We start from the raw sequence: 25,394 nt of genomic DNA, 5'->3' as shown, positions 1-25,394 counted from the left end.
TGGCTCGGTTGAATGAGTCGAGTTTACGTAAGTTGCCCAATCGTCGACGAGAAGTTTCGTTCGATTTCAAGAATGGGTGAATTTTGGTTAAGTATGGAGATGAATGTCGAAATAGGTTCAAAGTGGGTGAGAAATGGATGGAGTTTAGATGGATCAAACGTGGATAGGTCGATTTAGCAAGAAAGTAAGATAGCTTAATAGTTGACGAAAATGGACGGTAAAACTCAAATGTCAAGAATGATTCGATACTAGATTGAGTATCGCCCTAAATCTTATATGGCTTAAGGTGAAGGATGGTTGGTAGATGGATAAAATAACGCCACACCAAAAAGATGGTGATAAGTTTAGAAAACAAATTTGGTTGATGCCACTAGCAAGCTAGATAATTCGCTTGAGACTCGTACGAAAGTTGAGAGGAAGTAAACCTTACAAAAATAGAGTTTCATTAAACAAAATGTCAAAAGTCCTTTACAATCAGTTTTGAACCAATATTTATAGCTGAGTACAATGGCTAGCCGAATGGTCATTTTAATTCAGCTTAATGAGCTGGAAATTTCTAAGAAATTGCCTTGAAACTTTCTTGGAGCTTCTTGAATGTCCTTAAAAGCTCTTGTATGACAAACTCCAATGGAAAGTTTCTAGATGATGAACATTCAGCTGGACATTGATTGAAAGGATGGTGACCTGAATAGCCTTACCTATGTTCGGCCAATGGACTAAATGCTCTTTAATGGAGCTACTTGGTTGAGCTAGAAGGTCTTGAATTTTTAACAATTAGCTTGGGCACTTCAATGGTTCCCAAAGTGTGAAAATCGAATGTGAATGGTTCCTTGGTGTGAATGCATAAAATCGATCAGCCACCCTTGTATGAAAAGTATCTTCAACAATGTGAACACTTAAAATGCTGCCTTGAAGAGCTAGACGGTCAGGCTAGAAGAAAGAAAGCATCAGCTCCCTTGGCCTTTGGCATACACGAAGGGTTGCTTGGAGATAGCAACCACCAGCTTACTTTGGCTATTGCTATGCACGATAAGGTGCTTGGAAGAGCTGAACCATTAGCTCCTATTAATGTCGTCCCAAGCATGCACCTGCGCCAAATAAATTCAACAATAAATCAAACATAAGACACATTAATTTTGGTTGTAGCTTAGACAAATTAAAAGTATGTAGAAATCTGGACACATTAAATTCGGCTAATTCAAATATGTAAAAACAATTTAATGAGCTAATTTGAGCTAGGGAATTCTCGGACATGAGCTGTGACAAATTGAATTAAAATAAAAACTAAAACTTTATTTTTTGGATGATAAAGATAATAAGTTGAAAAGAAACTAAGTCTAGCTCAAGCGAGCTTAATTAAGCTCAAGTAAGCTGAGTTGAGCTAGATAGAGCTCAGCAAGTTAGAGCTGAGCTAAAATTAGCTTGCACTAAGGTGCATGGAGCTTTTAACAAGCTGGTCCAATCTTTTCTTTTGGCATAGAGCTCATTTTCATTCCAAAGTTGAACAAATAAAGTCGAAATAGCTTCTTGAAGGCGCTTAGCTCGCGCTTGAGTTATGGGTCCTTTGGGAACTTCGATTGGATCAGGACTAGGGTTCGTTGGGCCATGGGGCGTGGTCACGTCATTCCCCTCATCTTCAAAGCGACTTGTGCTCAAGTCGAGTCGTTGGGTTAATAGAAAACACCTCTCCTTATGTAGCTTCTCAGGGACAAATGGGGTAAATGGTCTTAAGACAACTTGGAAGAAGTTTTTGACTTGACACAAAGTAACGTCACCATTAAGAGGAAATGGTTTGGAAATATAAAGAATGACAAGTAGACAAACTCTTTTGGAAACCTTGATTCGTACTTGAGCTAATATTTGATTACCGAATTCAAAAGGATGAATGAATCATACCTTGTTCAGTAATAGTTTAGGCAAAGGAATCAATTTTAAAAGCATGAAAAATTCGCGCAAATAATCACTTATTTGTTCACATGGATTCAAACACGCAAAACTTGCATAACCAAGCTAATTTAGCTTGCCATCCCAAAGCAACACAAAAAGATTATTAACAATCATTGATTGGCAAGTAACCACGAAAGAGTACGGATCCTTTCTAATAACCATATCATCAACAAGGTTTTTGAACTCATCTAAACAAGGCTTAGATATTTTAAAATTGTCAGAAGAAGTACCTTGCTAACCATTAGGATCAGAAAAACAAAGAGTAGTTTTACCTTTTTCAACCGACTCAAATCTTATCTCCTCAAAATTGTAGTGATGAACAAACTTTTTATTTTGACTAACCTGAAATGATGATGAAACGTAAAGACAACTTGTGATTTTCAAAGTGTTGCGTTCACAATAATGAAAGAGGCTAATGTCATCACGGTCAATGGACTCAAAGGGACATGCTGATATGTTATTCACACAATGGATGTATGAATCGATACCAGGGTCAAAAGCATGAGTTGATCTTACCTTTTTGAGAGGAAACTTGAATTTCACGTACAGCCACATAAAATGATCAAGGAATGATATGAAGTTGTAATCAAAATTTCCAAATTTCGTTTCCTTAGTCAAAGACCAGACATCATACAAATCGTTCACACAAAGTTTAGGGTGCTTGAGTTTCCCACAAAATAAACCAAAATAGTAAATTTCAGGTTTGAACACACGAGTTTGTTTACTTATTCCAAAGTGTAACAAAGGTTTCATTTTTGTCATTAAATCAAGCATGCTGATCCAAAAGGAATTGTGCATATACAGAATCAAATAATCAAAACTCTTTGCATTCATCAGGACAGATTTGCACAAATTCAAGAATGTCACACAAGGCATGTAACACCTCTCCCCCGTATCCGACGCCGGGACAGGGTGCGAGGCATTACCAGGATTTCACATTCACAAACATATTAAATTGGGTCATCAAGTTTTGCTCAAATTTAAAATTTTTCAAACATGTACATCTCGTTCCTTATTTAGGCCTTCGAGGCCTATAACATACCTAGGGGCCATTCGGGACAAAACCGTGAACATTCGATAACTTTGGGCACCTTAGAAAATTTCCCTTGCCTTAAAGTATCACACACCCATATGAGTGGGGCCGTGTGGTCATACACACCCGTGTGGCTTGGGTCACGCCCGTGCCCTTAGCTTGTGTGCAATATTGACTTTAAAAACACGGCCATGGCACACGCCCATGCATCTAACCTTGTGGACCTTAATAGGCTATTTTTCAAGCCTTTGGTCACCCTTTTTATCACCAACAAGTATTCATGTCTAAAACATTATCGATTCATTTCCATATTATATATTTACCACATAGTTATGACCAATTCATTTGGTCAAGAAGCATCCATCATGCATATATGTCATAATACCAATCATACATATCCCACAAGCATAAGCACATCATTGAATCAGAAGTATTAGAACATATCAAGGATAATTAGGGTTACATGCCACAATCACTATAAGCCACATCTCATTGCTATATGCAACACGTCAATATAAGCCAATAAATTTGGCTAATCATAATAACAGCTATCATAAAAACTAAGTCTCTATACATGTCACTCACTTGTCTACGCCTAACACATACATGTTAACACTCCGAAAGTGATAACCTAGTAGTGTGATGATGCCTTTGACGAACTCCAACCTTGAGCTGACCTGACAAAACTAAAAGAAATGGAAAGGAGGGAGAAAGCTTTACGCTTAGTATGCTCACATGAAAATAATAAGCAATGTGATAACATGTTGTTTTCATATTCTTTCTATTTATTTAAATTCCAGCTAAGTTGTTTTTCTGAGTCATATTCATTTAATTATTTATATCTAGAGTTACGAAATTCCAAATTAAGATCCGTTAATTTTCCCAAAAACTAGACTCGTATCTCTTCTTGTCATAAAATTTTCAAAATTTTCGGTCTAGCCAATATGTATAGTTTATTACTCAAAGTCTCCCCTATTTTTCTTTTTGATAGCTTCGATTGTTCTTCACTAAAAGAAAGTCGGATAATTTTCTTGTCTCCTTCTCCTGAAAGTAGACTCATTAAGGATTTCATTCATGTAAATTTTAACTCATAACTATTTTTGTAAAATTCTAGTGATTTTCCAAATTTGAGACAGGGGAGTCTAGAATCACTCCGACTCTGTCTCACAAGAATTCAAATATCTAATGATACAAAATTCTTTTGCTTTCACCGTTTCCTTTATGTGAAACTAGACTTATTAATCTTTAATTTCATATTTTATTAAACTTATAACTCAATTTCCACTATTTTTAGTGGATTTTCAAATCGGACCAATGCTACTGTCCAAATCTGTTTTGGTATAATATAATGATCACTATCATAAGATCATTTCCAACTATCATGAACTTACCATTTCATGGATCCCTTACTCATTTTCCACAATGAAGCTCAATATAAAAGTCATAATTTCTCATAGGCACACTTAATCATACCTTCCAAGGATAGGATAATTCCCTATCACATGCACTCAATCATCAAATTAATCTCATGACAATGCACCATGAATTCTTAGAGGAGCCCATTATTCATCATCTCATCTACACACATCAAGTTAATCCAATTGAGTTTCTAGGAAATCTTGATGGATTATCCATTTACCGTCAATTCATACGAATGATCATTTCAGGTATGCACTCCCGCGAACCTCGCATCTTACGGTGGAATTACCAATCCAGGCTAAATCCCCCGTATAGTGAACTCATAACCATTCCAGGCTAAATCCCTTATAACGAAAAACACGTTTGTTGAGCTCGGATCTGAATTACCAGTCCAGGCTAAATTCAGACCCTACTCAGATTACTCGTCCAGGCTAAATCCATAATGCACACATATTCTTTAGGAGGCTCGATCATTTAAGGAACACCTGTCCAGGCTAGATCCCTTTTCATACTTGAGATCACGGATTACCTGTCCGAGCTAAATGCCTACTGCAACACATGCAGGATCTCATTACACATATCAATCATGGTTCATCCATTGAATTTCCCCTTTTTAACCTCAACAGAGACATTTTTCAACATAATATCATCAAAAAATACATTTCTATGAAATTTTATGGCATTAATAAGTGCAATTATGATGGATTCATAATTCATACAATTCATACCAAATCAATAGAGAATTACATTTCAAGCATGGTATTGCATTATTATTAACACACGAACTTACCTCGATCCAGAAACGTCAATTTACCATTTTAGTCCATAACCTTGTATTTTCTCGATTTAAGCCTGAATCTCGATTTCCTTGATCTATAATATCAAATTTAGCCTACTAATTAGTCACACTATTCATATGGGTCTAAAAATCATATTTTTACAAATTTGCATTTTGACCCCTAAACTTTTGCATATTTGCACTTTTACCCCATGGCTCGAAAATTAAACTTCATCCTATTTTCTTATGTTTTATGACATGCTGATCATTTTTCCCTTCTAGGGCAACATCGTGACATGTACTCATGAACATTAGGTATTTTTACCGATTATGTCGTTTTACTCATTTTCGCGTAAAATCGCTTAGCAAAAGTTGTTTAACACTATTTCAAGCTTCATACTCTACCATTAAACATCAAAATACATGCATATCATTCATGGGTAAATTTTTAAACATAAACCCTAGCTCAAAATAATGTTATAAATAGCTAGAACATGTTACCGAGATTTCAAAAATGTAAGGAACTTTAAAAACGGGGCTCGAGATCACTTACAAATGAGCTTGGAAGCTTGAACCAAACCCTAACCATGGCTTCCATGGGGGTTTCGGCTGGTACATGGAGAAGATGACCAAATTTTGGCTATTTTGGCTTTTTAATTCTTTTAATTATTAGTTTATCAAAATGCCCTTAACTTTAAAATATTTTATTACACCCATTTCATGTCTATTTTTGTCCAAAAATTAACTAATGGTCTAATTACCATTTAAGGACCTCCCATTTAAAATTTCATAACAATTAGACATCTCTAACATGTAGAACTCAACTTTTTCACTTTTTACAATTTAATCCTTTTGACCAAATTGAGTGCCCAAACGTCGAAATTTTTGAACGAAATTTTCATGAAATCATTCCGTGAAATTGTAGTCCATAAAAATATAATTAAAAAAATTTTCTTATGTCGAATTTGTGGTCCCGAAACCACTATTCTGACTAGGCCCTAATTCGGGATGTTACAAGGCATGAGATGATTCACATAATAACCACAATCAAACAACTTAAATGCTTTTCGTGAAAACTCGTTATCACACAAGATCATATTTGGTGTTTGTCGATCTAATCGAACAACTTCAACAGATTATTCATCATAAAAAAAATTAAGAAAGAAACTTCTCATGCTTCCACTTAGAAGGAATGTATCGACCACAAACAAAGAATAATGAGTAATTGTTTCAAAATGAGGAGATATTTTAAAAACGAAGTCATCGAAAATTTTATCGACATCAAACCTAGTTGCTGTGGCGCAGTTGCTAAAGATTCCATACCGTTAAGCATTTGTGGTTGGATTCCACCTTCAGCCTTACCTTTTTTAATCAAATGAAAGCATCTCACATCAGGGAAGCATTGCAATTGGAACTTGTCAAATGATTCTTCAGAAACCTGAAAATGAGAAACAGCACAAAGACAACTCACATGTGGGTTAGTTGAAACAACACTCACTTTTTCTGGTTCTCTCTCATCTCTTCCACTCGTTTCTTTTTCTAACTCACGTTCTCTTTCAACAACGCTCACTTCTTGCTCATTTTTCTTTCTTTCTTCATACTCAATCTCTTTTTCAATTTTCTTTTCTTGATTAAATTCTTTTTCTTTTTCAATTTCATTTTTCTTTTTCTCATTCTCTTTTTGCTCTCTTTCACACTCTTTTTCTTTCATTTCTTTTTTTCTTTCAAATTCTTTCTCACATGCTTTTTCAATTTTATTACAAGAGGAAGAATACAAGAAGGAATCAGGATGAGAAACTTTTCATTGAGAATAAGAGGAGGGGTCTTCATACAGACGATGACCATCTTTTCGAGATTGATTCTTCATGGATGAATAACTTGGTGTACACGAAGATCGACTTGTGCTTTCTTGTTTGCCACCATAATAGGCTTCAAACTTAAAATTTGTTTGATTTCGTCTCAAATGTCTCTTCCCAAATAATCAATGGAAGATTGTTTTCTTGATAGTCTTGAATCCGTCCCTCAACTTGGTGAACTTTGCCCCTGTTGGGCTCTTGCTCGATGATCTCACTTTTCTTAGATAGGCTTGATTTTTTGGTCGAGCATGCACTCCATCTCTTTCAAAAAAAAACTAAAATTAAAATTTTGAAAACTCTTCCCCAAACATGATTTTATTGCTAAAAAGAAAAAATGTTAAAAATACAAAACAGACAATAAATACCTCAACACAAAAACCTCACTAGTCACTCAGAAAGAAAAGAAATTGATATTCACTCTCACTCTTGTTTGCACTCGTTTTAAGGCTTTTTCGACACTCTCGAATGCACTCACACACTCTTTGCCTTTTACCACTCAAACTCCCTCTCGCAGTTTCGTATTTTGTCCCGTTTGGACTTATTTGCTACTTTGGGGTCGGTTTCAAAGTGGTTACAATAGATATATTGTAAGGGTGTAGGATAGGCTTAAACAATGAAAATTTTGATTTAGTGTGGTGATTTGGGGGGTAATTGAGGGTAGAATGACAATAGATAATCGGGATTACAAGTAAATGAATAAAACAAAATGTTCCAACACTTCACTTTTTTTATACTCGATTTTTTTAATTTCGTATTTCTTTTTTTTACTTCAAAAAATAATGCTAAATACAATAGAGAACTTGAATACAACTTATTTTTTTAATTCAAAATTTTTTACGAACCTAATTCGAGATGAATACGAATGTTAGAGATCCTCATTTTACAAGCTTTACTACCAAATGATGTGATCCAGCTCGGTTAATGAGTCCAGTCTACGTAAGTTGCCCGATTGTCGACGAGAAGTTTCTTTCGGTTTCAAGAATGGGTGAATTTCGGTTAAGTATGGAGATGAATGTCGAAATAAGTTTAAAATGGGTGAGAAATGGATGAAATTTAGATAGATCAAACGTGGATAGGTCGATTTAGCAAGAAAGTAAGATAACTTAATAGTTGATGAAAATGGACGGTAGAAATTAAGCGTCAAGAATGATTCGATACTATATCTAGTATCGCCTCAAATCTTATATGGCTTAAGGTGAAGAATGGTTGGTAGATGGATAGAAGAACGCCACACCAAAGAGATGGTGATAAGTTTTTAAAACAAGTTTGGTTGACGCCACTAGCAAGCTAGATAAGTCACTCGAGACTCGTACGAAAGTTGTGAGGAAGTAAACCTCACAGAAATAGAGTTTCATTAAACAAAATGTCAAAAGTCCTTTACAATCAGTTTTGAACCAATATTTATAGCTGAGTACAATGGCTAGCCGAATGGTCATTTTAATTCAGCTTAATGAGTTGGAAATTTCTAAGAAATTGCCTTGAAAATTTTTTGAAGCTTTTTGAACGTCCCTATAAGCTTCTTGCATAAAAATCTCCAACGGATAGCTTCTAGATGATGAACATCCAGCTGGACATTGATTGAAAGGATAGTAAGCTGAATAGCCTTTCCTATGTTCGGCCAATGGACAAAATGCTCTTTAATGGAGCTGCTTGGTTGAGCTAAAAGGTCTTGAATTTTTCATGATTAGCTTGGGCACTTCAATGGTTCCCAAAGTATGAAAATCGAATGTGAATGGTCCCTTGGTGTGAATGCATAAAACTGCTCAGCGACCCTAGTGTTAAAAGGATCTCCAGCAATGTGAACACTTAAAATGTTGCCTTGAAGAGTTGGAAGGTCAACCTAGAAGAAACAAAGCATCAGCTCGCTTGGCCTTTGGCATACACGAAGGGTTGCTTGAAGATAGCAACCAGCAGCTTACTTTGGCTATTGCTATGCACGATGAGGTGCTTGGAAGAGCTGAACCATCAGCTCCTATTATTGTCGTCCCAAGCACGCACCTGCACCAAATAAATTCAACAATAAATCAAACTTAAGACACATTAATTTTGGTTATAGCTTAGACAAATTAAAAGCATGTAGAAATCTGGACTCATTAAATTTGGCTAGCTTAAATATATAAAAACAATTTAATGAGCTGATTTGAGCTAGGGAATTCAGACATGAGCTGTGACAAATTGAATTAAAATAAAAACTAAAACTTTATTTTTTGAATGATAAAGATAATAATTTGAAAAGAAACTAAGTCTAACTCAAGCGAGCTTAATTAAGCTCAAGTGAGCTGAGTTGAGCTAGGTAGAGCTCGACAGGCTAGGGCTGAGCTGAAATCAGCTTGCACTAAGGTGCATGGAGCTTTTAACAAGCTGGTCCAATCTTTTTCTTTGGCATGGAGCTCATTTTCATTCCAAAGTTGAACAAATAATGCTGAAACATATTTTTTAAGGCGCTTAGCTCGCACTCGAGTTATGGGTCTTTTGGGAACTTCATTGGATCAGGACTAGGGTTCGTTGGGCCATGTGGCATGGTCACGTCATTTACTCTAAGGACTAGACTGCATGAAATGTAAACTAGAGGGACTATCTAGCAAAAAAATAATGGGGTTGATTGAGTTCGATGTGGTTCACCAAATATTGGACTAGGGACAAAAATCGCGTAAATTACCAAGTGGCTTCATTTAATGTTTCAATCTCAATTTTATCACCTTAGACGAATTAGGTCTAGTTTATCTTCCAATCTCGCCACTTAATCCAAGACTAACGAATGGATGCAAGACAAGATTACCTTCCAGTTTCACTTTGTTTTGATATTCCCTTAAAGTTATCACTACCTAAGTTCTTAGTTCTATTCAAATTATCCCAATTTGTTATGATTTAGTCCTTTGTCCAAATATTTTAGTTAATCCACATCTCCATCAACCAACCTCCTTAAAGGTTTAGCTACACATGCTCAAGGTAAAGAAAGTAAACATAACAATGCAAAACAAGGCAGCCATGAAAGTAAAGCTTGAGATTTTTATGCAAAAAAGTTGAAATAGCATGAAACCAAAACATTTAACAGAGAAATCTAAAGTAAGAAACTTAAAAGGAGAAAGCTTTGACAAATTTAAAGTAAAATAAATTGAAATACATTATAGTAAAGCTTAAGGAGTCTTGAAAGTAAAATGTAGGGACTAGAAATGTAAATAAACCTTACCTACAGTGTTTACCAACTTAACTAACATAAAGAACAACAAGAACAAGAAGTAAATGCATAAAAATAAACTCTAATCTAAGGCAGAAAATAAATGCATAAAAATAAACTCTAATCTAAGGCAGAAGAAGAGAAAAATAAAAACCCTAAAAAAAGTACAGAGAAAAACTAAAGAAAACATATAAAAAACTAAACCTAAACTAAGCTAATGTGTGTCTCTGTCCCCCTTAACAATTTTTAGATGTTTTAAAGTGTATTATGATGACTTTTCTATGCCAAAAATTCCCTTACACAGGCCTTGTGTGATTGATGGGCTGGGTAAAAAAAATATTGTCTTTTTTGTCTAAGTTTGTCCCCTTAACAAATGTGATATTGCGATACCTAGAAGCGGATATCACAACATCTTGAGAAGTGTTAAAACTTGGGGTCTTCCTTGGAAGGTGGATATTGTGATACCCAAGGGAATATCACAATACCACTAAATGTAGTCATTGGTCTTCTATACGATCGGGGGTGTTGCAATCCTAAGGGTTGGATATCTTGATACCCTTTCCCTAGGTGTCATCCTTGCTCGTTTTTGACCTCCAACACATCCCTACAACACTCAAACACACGTTAGGCCTCCAAATGGCACTAGCATCCAATTTGGATAAAAAATTAGACAAGATTGAGATATTTTCACTTATTATCTAAAAATATGAAAGTAACGAAAATAATGAAAAACTATTCTAAAAACTCTATTTTTATTGAGAAAAAGCTCATTAAGTGTGTTAAAAAAGCCTAATTTGCCACGTCTATTTGTGGCAGATCAACTCCACCACACTCAAGTCTTTGCTTGTCCTTAAGCAAACACACAAAACATGCAAAAAGGCGACCATTGGACTACATTAGTTAATTAAGTTATATAGTTGTACAACAACAAATTTGTACAAGAATTTCTTCAAATGCAATTTAAGAATGATATCTAGCTAATTTTCTTACTCCTAATGTAAACATTATTAGTTCAAAAAGTTAAAGTGTTAGTAGAGGAAAAGGTAATGTAAATGAATCTATGTACAAATGTTACCTGTCAAAATAAATTGCACGGATTGCTCATAAATATTTAAAAAGAATTGTTCATGGTCATTCTAACAAATGCAAGTTATATACAAAGTAATGTGCTGGAGACTTATTCGGGTCCCAAAGATCTTTTAGGCTTGTAACGTTCTGAGGTTGAGGTTGGTACAGATTCAACGAAAGTTCAGCTCAAAATGGTTTAAGCACTATGAATAGTATAGCACATGAGTGACATTGTTTTCAATTCCCCAATTTGATCGTTATATCTTATCACCTTATTTCTCCAATAATGTTGAAGAGACTTGTCAATATTAGCTCATTTTTGCGCACTATGATTTTGAGACTATTTTATGCTCCTTTAATTTTCTTGTTTTTGAGCATTTTTATACTTTGTTTGTTCTTTTCTATCACAATGCTTTTGATCCTTACTTTCATTTCTTTCAAAATTTTCTTTTCTTTTTAAGCACTATTTCTAGCAAAATGCAACTACGAGCTAACTCAACCCCTCTTTACTAATCACTCGAGTACATTTTTGTGAGAAACCTCCATAATTTTCCTACCTAACCCTCAATGTCCATGGCCTAACATCCATTCAATAGTGTGCTACAAAGTATAAGGACTGTGAAGGGTTTAGTTTCAAACTCAATTTTGGCTCAAAGTTTCAAACATAGAGGTTCATTAAGAAGGGTAATATAAGGCTCAAATTTAGGAACTAGGGATAATGTAATGTTTACAGTTGATCCTTTAGGCTCAAGGCTATACAAATAATGCTTGAGGCCTTTCCCTAATTAGTCACATAACAACAATTCTTTTAGCATGCATCTATTTAAACAAACAATTAGCAATTCGAATTATTTATCTACAAGGATCCATATCTTTTTGTCATCCTACGGTACATTTTATACATTTTCGTTTCGATTATTGCCTCTAATTTATTATACCTATTAACTAAGTGAACTAATTAATCTACAATTAAGAGCAAGTAATTAACTAGCATAATTCAAAATTTAAAAGTATTGCAATCTTATATACGCATTTAATATGTACAACTACTAACTTATTACTTATGCAATAACAAAAATTAAAAACAAAGAAGAAAAATATTTTTGGATTTTTGAAAAATTAAAAACAAAAACAAAAAAATATTTTGGGATTTTATGAAATTTTTTATTTGAAAATGCATAAAAATAAAATAAACACAAAATTAAACACACATAAAAACTTATGAGCACCCCTACACATGCAAACTACACATTGTCCCAAATGTGTACAAAATAAAAGTTAGGGGGTTACCAGACTTCTCTAGAATGAAGCATCAGACTAGCTCGAGCGTCCACCTCCTTGTTGAAGTTCTAAATATTGTGTAGTCTTTCAGGCTAACTCACTGCACATAAGTAAAACAAATAAAACAAATAATAGCAATGTAAAAATAAAAACGTCGAAAAATATAACTCAAGAGTGTTTAATAGTTTACATGCCGCATTAAAAATAAATAAAATGCCAAGACATGTAACTAATTTGAATCATTCGAGATCAACTCAAGTTCCATGGGATGTTTCCCCTTTTCTCTTATGTTCGATGTTCCAGAACCTTGTTTATTCCATCTCCTGGTTATTTGAAGTTAATCCCTGTTCTCGGTGCCAATACATACATTGCATCAATAATGTTTCAATATTTGTTAGGTTCGTTCTTCCTTTCACACCTTTCTTAAACCAACCATCTTGGCTTCTTTTTTTCCTTAATTATCAACCTAATTTTCAATGTATGTCTTCATCTTTTCAATTATTTTTTGAATCATGACCTCTTGCCTCAACTAACTCATCTAGTTGTTTTGGAATGTTTTTGAGCATGTTTTTTTTATCTCTAATGTTGGTAAGAATGCTTGTGTTTGTTTTCTCCAAACTCACGTCTTTGCTTCTGTTGTTCTTGTTGGATTACCTTGAATTTCTAATATATCGAATCAATTATAAAATGCATGGTCAGTTGACAAAAAAGGTTCAAGAGGTTCCATAGGAAGTTCCACAACTCTACACAGATATGTGACCACATGTGGGAAGAATATTTCGATTTTGTTCCTGATTATGCAATGTAGCATGAATTTGTAGATCCACGTTCCTACATAAACTTGCTTCTTCTGTAAAATTGCAGATAATAAAATTGCCTAGAATGAGTTAACAATTTTGGAAGTAGAAGTGGGGTTGGTTCTTGTGCAGAGGAAATGCATCCATATTTTGGCTAGAGGGGTGAGTATTTCCTAATTAAATAATAAAGGAAGATTTGTGTAAATCTCTCACTCCCACCTGCCTCGTCCTTTCGTAAGATAATACACTATAGAATCAAAATATAGGCTATTGAAATTTTTCAGTTCTAACACTTCCATCTTATCGTCTACATAGAAAGGAATCTTATAATAATTGGAAATTATAGAGGGGGAGATCTCAACCTCTTTTCCCCTAACGTAGAGTTTATCATTATGAGAAAATTTCAGGTTAGCATAAAATTCAGGTACCATAGATGGCACCGCAGGTCTCTAAGGTCGGAGGCAAAATTCTTTCCAGTGATTAAGTTTCATAATGTCCCAAAACTTATTTTCAAAAGAGGCTTTGGTGTAAAACCCACATTTATAGATGAACGATTGTCCCAAAAGTTCTTGAATGAAAACTTTTGCATTAGCCGACACAAATTTTTGATTATCACATTCAAAGGGCTCATTCGAAGCATTTAAGGGTTCCATTAAGCTCATTTCCTTGAATAATAAGTTGAGATGAACCTTACAGTGCAATGAATGATTACTATGCTCCTGAAGCAGTGGTACATGATGATATTCAATTGTGAGGAATATTACCCTCTCTTGTCCCAACCACACTGTAGAAGAAATCTACAACAAAGGTTGAAACAAGTGGAAGAATTCTTAAGCTAAAGTTCAAAACCTAGAAAAAACTAAAAAGGTGTCTTTGAGAACACTCTTATAGCTTTTGAGAGCTTTGGAGAGAAAAGAGTTGAAAGGGTGATATAAAAAGGGAATAGAGTTTTAAGTAGGAAGATTTAGGGATTTTGGAGCGTAAGAGTGTTTTAAAACTTTTAAAAAAATAGGCGGATCAGTAGAATATGACATGATTCTAGTATCGTGATATCCTATATTGGGTATCACAATACTGAAAATTGATTTCAAAATCCCCTTTTTTCTAAACTGTCAGTAGTATCGCGATATCATGTATTGGATATCGCGATTATATTGTCTTCCCATTCATCTATCAACTTTTTTCAAAGTTCAGTAGCACTAAGATTAATTCTAAGTGCAAACTCAGATGATTCATAAAATAAGGATTAAATTCATAATAAGGTGTCTAAAGTGCTAATTTCTGGGTTCTCTGTCATTCCACCGTAATGAAACTTCCATGATATTTGGGAAACCTTAATCCTTTGTTTGTTCATCACTTGATTAATTAGAGTATCCTTCAATAATGTCTACATTTGATCATGCCCCGCCTTAGGCCACTTCCCATGATCCTTTTTGAACCCTTTTTCCTTTAACTCCATCTCGCTCTTTTGCATTTCCAAGAGGATATTTAAAGGTGGAATCATCAAATCAACTTTCATTAAGTTCCCTTTCCTCTAAGAGACGTCTCCTTGAAGAGACTTGTCTTCAAATTATTCATGTTGAGGGCTCTTTTTTATGATTTATGAAAAGGGTAATAGCTCTTCTACATTTACTTCAGCACAGTCATGAATTTCCTCTATTACATGCTCTTCTTCTCTGAGTTTTCCAATTTCTATTTGGTGTTAGGAATTAACCATCAAGCCTTTATGTTCTACCATGGTATTTCGAGCCTCCTTCTCCACCTCAACATGGTTAGATTTAACATGTTTGTCCACCGAGTCTCCCCTTAGCTTGGTTTTGCAAGAGCTCAAGGATCTGATTCAACTGATTTATGATTACTTTCATGTTTTCTTAGCACTCTGGCATTCCATCATTGAAGGCATCAGCCAAACCAAGATATTTTTTTTTTATCTTCATCAAGCTCTTGTAAATAGCATGGGTCGTATCCCTATTCTGCAAAAAGATCGTAATTATCCCATCTAACTGCAACCTTTTCATTTGCCACATACATCAATGGCCCCTCAGACCATTTACCATAATCATCAAACATGACTTAAATTAATTATAAATCAAGTTAATTCAAGTTGTTTATCAAAACAGAAAAAGGAACAATCTTATCTATAACCTTGGCTATTTATCTCCACTTAAAAGTGTCCACTAAAAATTACTCAATCTTACACCATCTTCCCCGACAACGGTGCCAACAACTTGACTAGCTGCGCGCGTGCATATTAAAATACTAAATTTATAAAATTATTTTCAAAGCCCAGTTTTACTGCAAGTGTATAGGTCAGCTATAATATTTATAGTGTTACAATGAAACACCGAAGTATTCCAAGGATCGAACCTAAAGGAAGAGGTGATTAAGCAATAACTAGCATAAACGGTAGAGTTGAAGTGGCTACTCATACAATTTTATAGTACAACAATTGATAAAAATATTGACTAGATTGCAAGAAAAATAAACTAGGTGGACTATCTAGCAAAAAACTAATGGGGTTGATTGAGATCGATGTGGTTTACCAAATATTGGACTAGGGATAAAAATCACGTAAAATACCAAATGGCTCCATTTAATCTTCCGATCTCAATTTTATCAACTTAGACGAATTAGGTCTAGCTTATCTTCTAATCTCGCCGTTTAATCCAAAACTAACGAACGAGTGCACGAAAAGGTTACCTTCTGGTCTCACTTTATCTTGATATTCCCTTAGGGGTTTCGCTACCTAAATTCTTAGTTTTATTCAAATTAGTCCAATTTGTTACAACTTAGTCCTTTGTCCAAATATTTTAGTTAATCCACATCTCCATCAACCAACCTCCTTAAAGTTTTAGCTACACATGTTCAAGGTAAAGAAAGTAAACATGCAATGGAAAACAAGGCAGCCATGAAAAGAAAGCTTGAGAAAACTATAAAAGTTGAGATTCTTATGCAAGAAAACTTAAATAGCATAAAACCAAAAGCATTTAATAGAGGAATCTTGTAACAGCCCATTTTTAGTCAAATCAGTTTGGAATCACAAATTTGAGGTCAAAATATTTATTTTATTATTAAATTGAGGTCTACAGCATGATAGTGTGATTATGTAAAAATGTCGTTAAGAAATTTTATCGTTTGAGTGCTTAAGTTGATAAAAAAGACTAAATCGAGTAAAGCGTAAAACTTGAGTTCTAATAGCTAAAGGTGTCTAATAGTTTAAAGTGGAGGTCCTTATGTGGTAAATAGCCCATTAATATGTTAGTGGATAGTAATGGCTTCATAATTTTTAAACTTATGATAATTTTTAAGGTTAATTTTGGTAATTAGTAATTAAAGTTAAATTAAATAAAAAACTAAAATTTTCATTCATTCATCTTCTCCAAACCGAAATTAGGGCATAAAGAAGCCATTTTTCATCCTTTACATTCAGCCAAGCTTGTGTGTGCAATTGGTGAGTGATTTTTGTCACGTTTTTAATGATTTCTATGTTTTCGGAGTCGTTATAACTTAATCTAGCTAGCCTAGGGCCTAATTTGTGAAACAGTTAAAAGTCTAGGGTTTTACCATTGATGAATATGTGTTTATTTTGATGTTTGATGATAGAAAATAAATGATTGTTGTTAGATAAACAACATTTGTTAAGTGATTTTTGATAAAATTGTCAATTAGGGCTTAAATTGAGAAATGTGATAAATTGTGTGGTAAATGTGTGAAATAATGAAACTTTTGGGCTACTATAGGTCTATATGAAATTTGGCTAGTATGGGTGTGGACTCAATTGCATGAATTTACATTTTTATGAGCTAGGGACTAAATTGTAAAGAAGTTGAAATATTAGGTGTAAAAGTGTAAATTTGCCATAATATGAATTTTTGGACTGAATTGAATAGAATGTGTTTTAAATCAGTTAAATTTGATTATATAGATCAAGAAAAGCAGCGTATGGATCTAGATCGGGGGAAAAATAAAGTTTTGGATTAGTTGATCCTATCATTTTTATGATCGAAGTAAGTTTGTATGTTAATAAGTATTAATATAATTGTGTTTTAAATGCTTTATAATTATACTGTTGATGCATACGATCTTATAGAAATGTTCGATGAAGATTTGGCAATGTGAAATCCCGGTTGAACCCTAGGAATAGATATGATACAAATGACATGTCATCAGGGGTTATTGTGTTTGGGTGCTGATCCATATGTTCTACCGGTGGCTGAGTTTTCTGGCATGAGTTGTAGATTCTCGTCAGCTTGTGTGAGTAGCACCGTGTAGCTACGTCTCGACCATCAGCTTGTGTGAGCAGACCCGTTGATAGCTCGAGAGTAAGCATTATATAAGATATGAGATTGAGATGGCTTCGGCCTGGTATTGGCACTTAGGGTGCGAGATTCCTGAGTATCTAATATTATTCCAAATGATTCAATGCATATATCGATGAATTGGAATAGTATGGAATTGATACGAGTTACTACAGGTATTTACGTGAACTATAAAATCATTGAATTGAGGAAATAGATGGAATCGATGTCTAACCTTTAGATTGAATATGTATAGCTAGACTCTCACACATGCTAGACTCTCACATATGCTACGTTAGTCCTAGAATTGACTAAATTATAGCTCTGATACCAATAAATGTAACACCCCTCACCAGTATTCAACACCGAAATAGGGTTATGGAGCATTATCGGGCTTACAAATCAATTAAACATCCATTTAGCATACATTGTCTCAATCCATTCATTCATCCTTCAATCTCTATCAATTTGTCCCTTATACGAGCCTATAAGGCACTAAACATGCTTTGGGAGTGATTCTAGACTAAACCGATAACTCAAGAAACTTTCACGAAACTTTGAAATTTTTTCTCAAAACAGGGGACACACGCCCTTGTGACTAGGACGTGTCTCACACGGCCACCAAACACGTACGTGTCACAGGCTGTGCAGACATTCGAAATGGGAGCACATGGCGATGTCCCAGCCTGTGTCCTACCCTGTGTCCAAAGAAGTGAGCTTACTGACTTGGGTCACACGACCAACCACACGCTCGTGTGTCTAGCCCATGTACCCTTTGAGGTGGCCACACACGCCCATGTGCCAGGCCGTGTGCTAGGCCATGCTGAACTTGTAGGGTATACTGACTTTTTCCACACGGCCAAGTCACACGCCCATGTGTGAGGCTGTGTGGAGCATACTGACTTGACTGCAATTTCAACACCAGGGGACACACGGCTGTGTAACATGATCGTGTGTCACACACAGCTGAGACACACGCCTGTGTCTCTGTCTGTGTGGACAAAAAAAATACTATTTACCAAGCCATTTTGCCACCCATTTTGCACATACCTATACAAGCTCAAATGGTACCATTTTAAGATAAAAATAAGCAGCCAAATATCATCAATCAATGTACAAATCATATCATATCTATTTCAACCATTTCAATACTTAATTCAATACCAATTCATTACCAACAATACAAGTCACAAATAAGCCACAATTTACCATCTATTTACATACCTAATTCACATGTAAAATTTAACTAACTAAATCATTCCAAATATGCATTATCGTTCACCCATTTACAAGCACATAGCTTCCCAAATTATCAACTTTAATCACACAATATAAGTCTATTACCAAACTCAAAATAGAACTATTAGCACATTTATAAACATCATTGAATTCATCATAATAAGTCATCTCAAATCGCCAAAATACATGTTCACCAAACATACCAAAATGACTAAAGCCTATACACGGCATATACCATATTTACAAAACTTCAAAAGTACCAAAATAGATGTCCGATAGTGCGATGAAGTTCTTGAAAATCCCCAGATCCGAGCTAGCTTCAAAATACTATAAAACATAGAAAAATAAACAAAGTAAGCTGTAAAGCTTAGTAAGTTCGTATGTAAAAATGAAGTAATCTCATCATTCATTAACATTTATAAATAGATGACATAAATTGCATTAAAGCATCAATCACTAAATTAACATAAAGTTCTCAATTTCCATTAGCTTTTTATTCGAATAGTTTTCCGTACATACCTATTCGATATGTATCCATTTCTCACCAATTCTCTTACCAAACCACTACTGCTTATAAATGCCTACAGTACGAGTACATTCATTTTTTGATGCCATAGTCCAACTATGGTATTACGCATCTATTGCCATGGCCTTGCCGTGGTCTTACATTCACATGCCATAACCCGGTATGGTCTTATTTTCTAATTTGCCCTAGTCCTGCTATGGTCTTATTCAGCAACTTGTTTACTTAAATTGTACATTTAAATTAAGTTCTACATATTTAGCTATAGAATAATTACAATCTCAATACCATCCCTCAATTGAATAAATACTCATTTAAGTTCAATTATACGAACTTACCTCGTGTACAGAATGACGGCACGAACCGGCTATTCAATCACTTTGCTTTTTCCCTAATATAATTCTGAATTCCTCCTTTCTTGATCTATAAGTAATCAAAATCAGGTTATTTATTCAATTCAATCCTAAATATGCATTTGAGCTATTTTACACTTTAGCCCCTAAACTTTCACATTTTAACAATTTACTTTTTATTACAAAAATCACAAATTCATGAAATTCAAGACTAACCCATGCTAGCTGAATTACCATTAGACCCCTAACAGTCTATATTTATCATTTATTTTACAATTCCACCACACAGTTTACACATTTCTCAATTTAGTCCTTATCTTGCATTTTTCTCAAAAATCACTTAACAAAACTTGTATAACTATCATCAAACATTCAAAATCTATCAGTAAACATCAAAATACATGCTTATTCATTAATGAAAACTTTTTATATTTTTAATAGTTTTGCAAATTAGTCCCTGGGCTTGCTAGACTTAGCTGCAATGATCACAAAAATATAAAAATCATCAAAAAGGGACAAAAACCATACCTTAATTAGTTATACAAGCTTGTACGAACTTATTCTTGGTTACTTTAGGTTAAAATCGGCTATGGTTGATAAAATGAAGAAGATGGATGTTATTTTACTAGTTTTAATTATAATTAATTACCAAATTACTATTATAACATTTAAAAACTTTAATAATTACACACAATACCAAGCCACTATCATCCACTAATATTTTAATGGGTTATTTACCACATAAGGAACTTAACTTTAAGGTTCTATAGCAATTAGACACCTGATCGCGAGGTTTCGTTATAGGTTTTAAATATTTATAATTACTCGTTCTTGAACAAACTATTATCGCGATGTAGGCAAGTGTACCTATCCAACAGTAGTATAGTTTTAGCAAGACCGAATTGTTGAACCCAAAGGAACTAAAAGTACTAGTAATGACTGTCTTTTTATTATCTAGCCTAAGAATAAAGAGGTTTTATTTTAATTAAATAATTATCTAAACTAAGAACTCACAGAGAAAAAAATTGGGGAATTACTTTTGGAAAAATCAATTGAATGAAGACAATACCTAAGGAAAAATCCACCTAGACTTTACATGTTATTCTGGCTCCGAATCAGACGATTTATTTATTCAACTTGTTCCATAGAGATCCCTAAGTTATGTTATTATCCCTATTCAAGACTAATAACGTCTAATCCCTAGATTGAATAACCGAGACTTTTCTCTAATTAACACTCTAGTGTTGCATTAACTCGATCTATGGATCCCCTTATTAGGTTTCACCCTAATCCGAAAAAATCTTGTCACCCTATTTCTAGGCACGCAATCAACTCCGCTTAATTATGAAAAAGTACTCTTAGACAGGGTCTATTCCTCCTCTGAATAAGAGCATGTCTTGAATCAGTATCCTAGGATATCAAAACAAGAATTAAGAACACATAATTAATAACAAGTTAAATATTTATCATATGATTCAGAAAATAATAACAAGATTCGTCTTAGGTTTCATTCCCCTTAGGTATTTAAGGGTTTTAGTTCATAACAAAATAAGAAAACATCTCAGAAGAATAAAGAATACACAAAACATAAAGAAAACCCCAAACTCCTGAAAGGAAATTGAGGAGAGATCTTCAGTCTTGATGATGAATCTGACTTCCGAGATGGATCAATCAGCTTCCTTGGAGTAATTCCTTACCTCTTCTTCTCCGTCGCCCTTTTCCTCCTCTTCTAGGGTGTATTTATAGGCTTTGGAATGCCTAGAAGCCCTCAAAAGTGGCCTTTTCTGAATTGGACTTAACTTGGGCTGGGCAGGGACACGCCCGTGTGCGATTACTTCAGTCCGTGTTTGAGCCTGTTAGAATGGCACTGGCGTGTGCTATACCCGTGTGAGTCGTGCTCCAATTCTACCAGATTGACACGGCCGTGTGGTCTACCCGTGTGAGGAGGTCCAGGCCATGTTGATTTCGTACTTTGGCCCATTTTCTCCGTTTTTGGCCCATTTCTCGTTCCTTTCGATCTCCTATGCTCTTCTAAGTATAAAACATGAAATTAAAGCATAGGAGCATTGAATTCACCAACTCTAATGAGAAATCATCCATAAAATGTATTAAACATGGGGTAAAAATATGTATAATTTACGGTTTATCAAATACCCCCACACTTAAGCATTTGCTTGTCCTCAAGCAAAATTCTCAACTCATAATCAAAATAAATTCTTCTCAACTTATAATTTCTTTCGATAATATCTCACATTAATCCATAAGTAATCATACATTGAGAATTCAACTAAAAGAACATAAAAGTTTCAAACATTCCAAGTTGAGTATTTAATCATGCAAACTTAGGTACTTCCATTCATCTAAGTAATTACCTTTGATTCAGAATATCACAGAGTTTCACATCCTCACTAAAGGTTCACTCAAATCACTCGAGGTGTTTAAGGACAATATATGAAACACTCAATAGTCAATAATGAAAAGTTATTACCATAGGCTTGCATCGACCACGGCCGTATCGCACGGCTGTGGTGTTTAATCGTAGCCCGTGTTGGGGAAATCTTTTGCCCTGTTTTCACACTGCCTTAAGCATGCCCGTGTGCTCGGCCGTGTCTCTGTGGAAACACATGTATTTAAGATCTCTATTAATAGGTTAAGAGTTAAATAACAAAATTTAAAGAAATTACTAACGTTAGTGCTTGGGTTGCCTCCCGAGAAGCGCTTATTTATCGTCTAAGCTCGACTTACCTCTTCAGTTAATGGTCATGGTGGTTTGAGGAGTTTATACTCCTCATTAATCCTCATTCCTGCTATCAATCTCATCAAAATAAGGTTTTAATCGGGTGTCATTTACCTTAAAAGTGCCGAACTTGGGATAACTCACCTCCACCGTACCGAGTGGAAAAATACTGAGTACCATAAGAGGGATTTCCTCATTCGGTGTGGTAGTGACAATGTGGGGATCTGCGGCATCTAGTAAGACTTTATCACCAATCTTAAGTTGATTTGGAGAGGTATCGGGCTCATTTTGGCATAGTTTTGGTTTATCGTGTGTTCTCGATTTATGTTCTCACCATTTGTCTAGCTCCTCTATCCGTAGCCTTCGTTCTTCATGAAGGTGTCCTCTATCATTTCTGGAACATGGCTCGTGACCTTCTTTGAAGCTCAATTTCTGCAAAGTCATATTGTCAGTTTTAGTAGATTGGTGTGGACCATTACCTTCAATGTTCGATGTGATGCCAGAATTACGAGCTTGAAGGGTGATCGTTTCGTCTCCCACACGAAGTGTAAGCTCATCTGTGCCAACATCAATAATTGTTTTAGAAGTTGCTAAAAAGGGCTTCCCTAAAATCGAAGGGGTGTTATTATCCTCCTCTATGTCTAGAGCAACGAAATCAATAGGAAATATGAACTTATCTACTTTCAGTAGTACATCTTTAATAATACCCCTAGGAAATCTTATAGTTTTATCTGCCAATTGAATGCTCATCCTAGTTTGTTTAGGTTTCCCAAGACCTAGTTGCTTTAACATTTTGTAAGGCATGATGTGAATACTAGCCCCTAAATCAGCTAATGCATGACTTATATCTAAACTACCAATTAAGCAACGAATTGTAAAACTCCCTGGATCTTTCAATTTGTGGGGCAGCTTATTCTGTAGAATAGCTGAGCAGACTGCGTTTAGCTCTACATGCGACACTTCGTCCAACTTCTGCTTATTTTCTAAAAGCTCTTTTAAAAATTTCATTGCATTTGGCGTTTGCGACAAAGCTTCAATAAACGGTAAGTTAATATGTATTTTTTTTAAAAGTTTAAGGAATTTATTAAATTATTCATCTGAGCGGTCTTTCCTTGTCACGTTAGGGTATGGGACACGAGTTCTATATTCTTCATTCACCATTTTGTTATGACTTACCTCACTTTTAGCTTTGCTCACCACAGTTTCTTGCATGAATTCTGGCTCAAGTACAATGAATCCTTCCTTATCTTGAGTACTAATTGCGTTGAGGTGTTCCCTTGGATTAGGTTCAGTATTACCTGGTAAGCTACCTTGTGGTCGTTCGGAGATTAGTTTGGATAGCTAGCCTATCTGAGTTTCGAGCCCTTGGATCGAAGCTTGTTGATTCTTAAGTGCTGTCTCGGTATTTTGGAAACAGGTTTCTGATACCGAGATAAATTTAGAAAGCATCTCTTCAAGGTTTGGTTTCTTCTCTTGTTGATAAGGTGGCTGTTAGAAACTCTGAGGATTTTGTGGCTTTTGATTCCCTTAACCACCCCAAGAGAAATTTGGGTGGTTCTGCCAACCTGCATTATAAAAATTACTGTATGGGTTATTTTGAGATCTAAAGTTATTGTTACCCATATAGTTGACTTGTTCCTCTTCGGTTGTAGGATTGAAGGATTGATATTCTGTATGCACACCTCCTCCACTTGAGTCACACCTCATTACTGGATGTACCTGCGTAGAACCAAGTAAACCATCAATCTTTTTATTGAGAAGTTGTACCTGATCTGACAACATAGTAACTGAGTCAAAGTTATAAATGCCGGCTGTTTTTGTTGGCTTAGTCCTCATGACTTGCCACTGAAAATTATTCAGTGAAATTTCTTCAATGAATTCATAAGCCTCTTCACGTGTTTTGTTGTTGATGGTTCCTCCAGCAGCTATGTCAATCATCTGTCTTGTCGAGGGTTTCACACCATTGTAAAACATTTGAACTTGCAGCCATAGAGGTAACCCATGGTGAGGGCACCTTCGCAATAGATCCTTATATCTCTCCCATGCATCGTAAAGTGTTTCTAAGTCCATCTATACAAAAGAAGAGATATCATTATGTAACTTAGCCGTTTTAGCCGGCGAAAAATGTTTTAGTAGATTTTTTGTCATTTGTTCCCATGTAGTGATAGACCCTCGTGGTAACGAGTTTAACCACTATTTAGCTTTGTTTCTTAGTGAAAAAGGGAATAACCGAAGGCGAATGGAATCACCAGAAACACCATTAATTTTGAAAGTGTCATAAAATTCCAGAAAATTTGCCAAGTGAGTGTTGGGATCCTCATCTTGCAAACCATCAAACTGAACAAGCTACTGTATCATCTGAATTGTGTTAGGTTTTAGTTCGAAATTATTCGCAGCAATAGCAAGTCTAACTATACTTGACTCAGTTCATGTTAAAGAAGGTTTAGCATAGTCATACATAATGCGTGGAGGAGGATTTTGATTAACCGCAATTGTAGGAGGCAGCTGATTGCCTTGGTTTTCATCCATCTCTTAGGTTAGGGGTTGAGTATCGTCTTCTTGCTCGTTCTCTATGTATCTTAAGCTTCGCCTTATTTCTCTTTGGTTTCTACGAACTGTGCGATTGATTTCTTCGTCAAACAGTAATGGTCCTGACGGTTTTCTTCTAGTCATAAACTATGAAAACCTACCAAGAGAAGGAAAAAGGAAGTTAATAAATAATAATTAAATTAAATTAAATTGCAATAAAAATAAATGGCTAAAGTAATAAAAATTGAGTGCTACTAATATTTCAGTTCCCAGGCAACGGTGTCAAAAACTTGATCTGAATTGGGGAATTGCTTTTGGGAAAATCGATTGAATGAAGACAATACCTAAGAAAAACTCC

The 25,394-nt window shown here is 35.0% G+C and overlaps 1 non-coding gene across 1 annotated transcript; it reads left to right on the top strand.

The window, feature by feature from the left end:
• The first annotated feature begins 24,503 nt into the window (after positions 1-24,503).
• Positions 24,504-24,609, top strand: LOC121230022 (small nucleolar RNA R71). The gene has a single exon (XR_005927974.1). It is a non-coding gene; the product is annotated as a small nucleolar RNA R71 (small nucleolar RNA).
• The last annotated feature ends 785 nt before the right edge of the window (positions 24,610-25,394 follow it).

Source organism: Gossypium hirsutum, chromosome A05, assembly GCF_007990345.1.
Source record: "Gossypium hirsutum isolate 1008001.06 chromosome A05, Gossypium_hirsutum_v2.1, whole genome shotgun sequence".
Lineage (NCBI taxonomy): Eukaryota > Viridiplantae > Streptophyta > Magnoliopsida > Malvales > Malvaceae > Gossypium > Gossypium hirsutum.
Note: the sequence above shows the minus strand (reverse complement) of the source record. Positions and strands in the feature narration are given on the sequence as shown.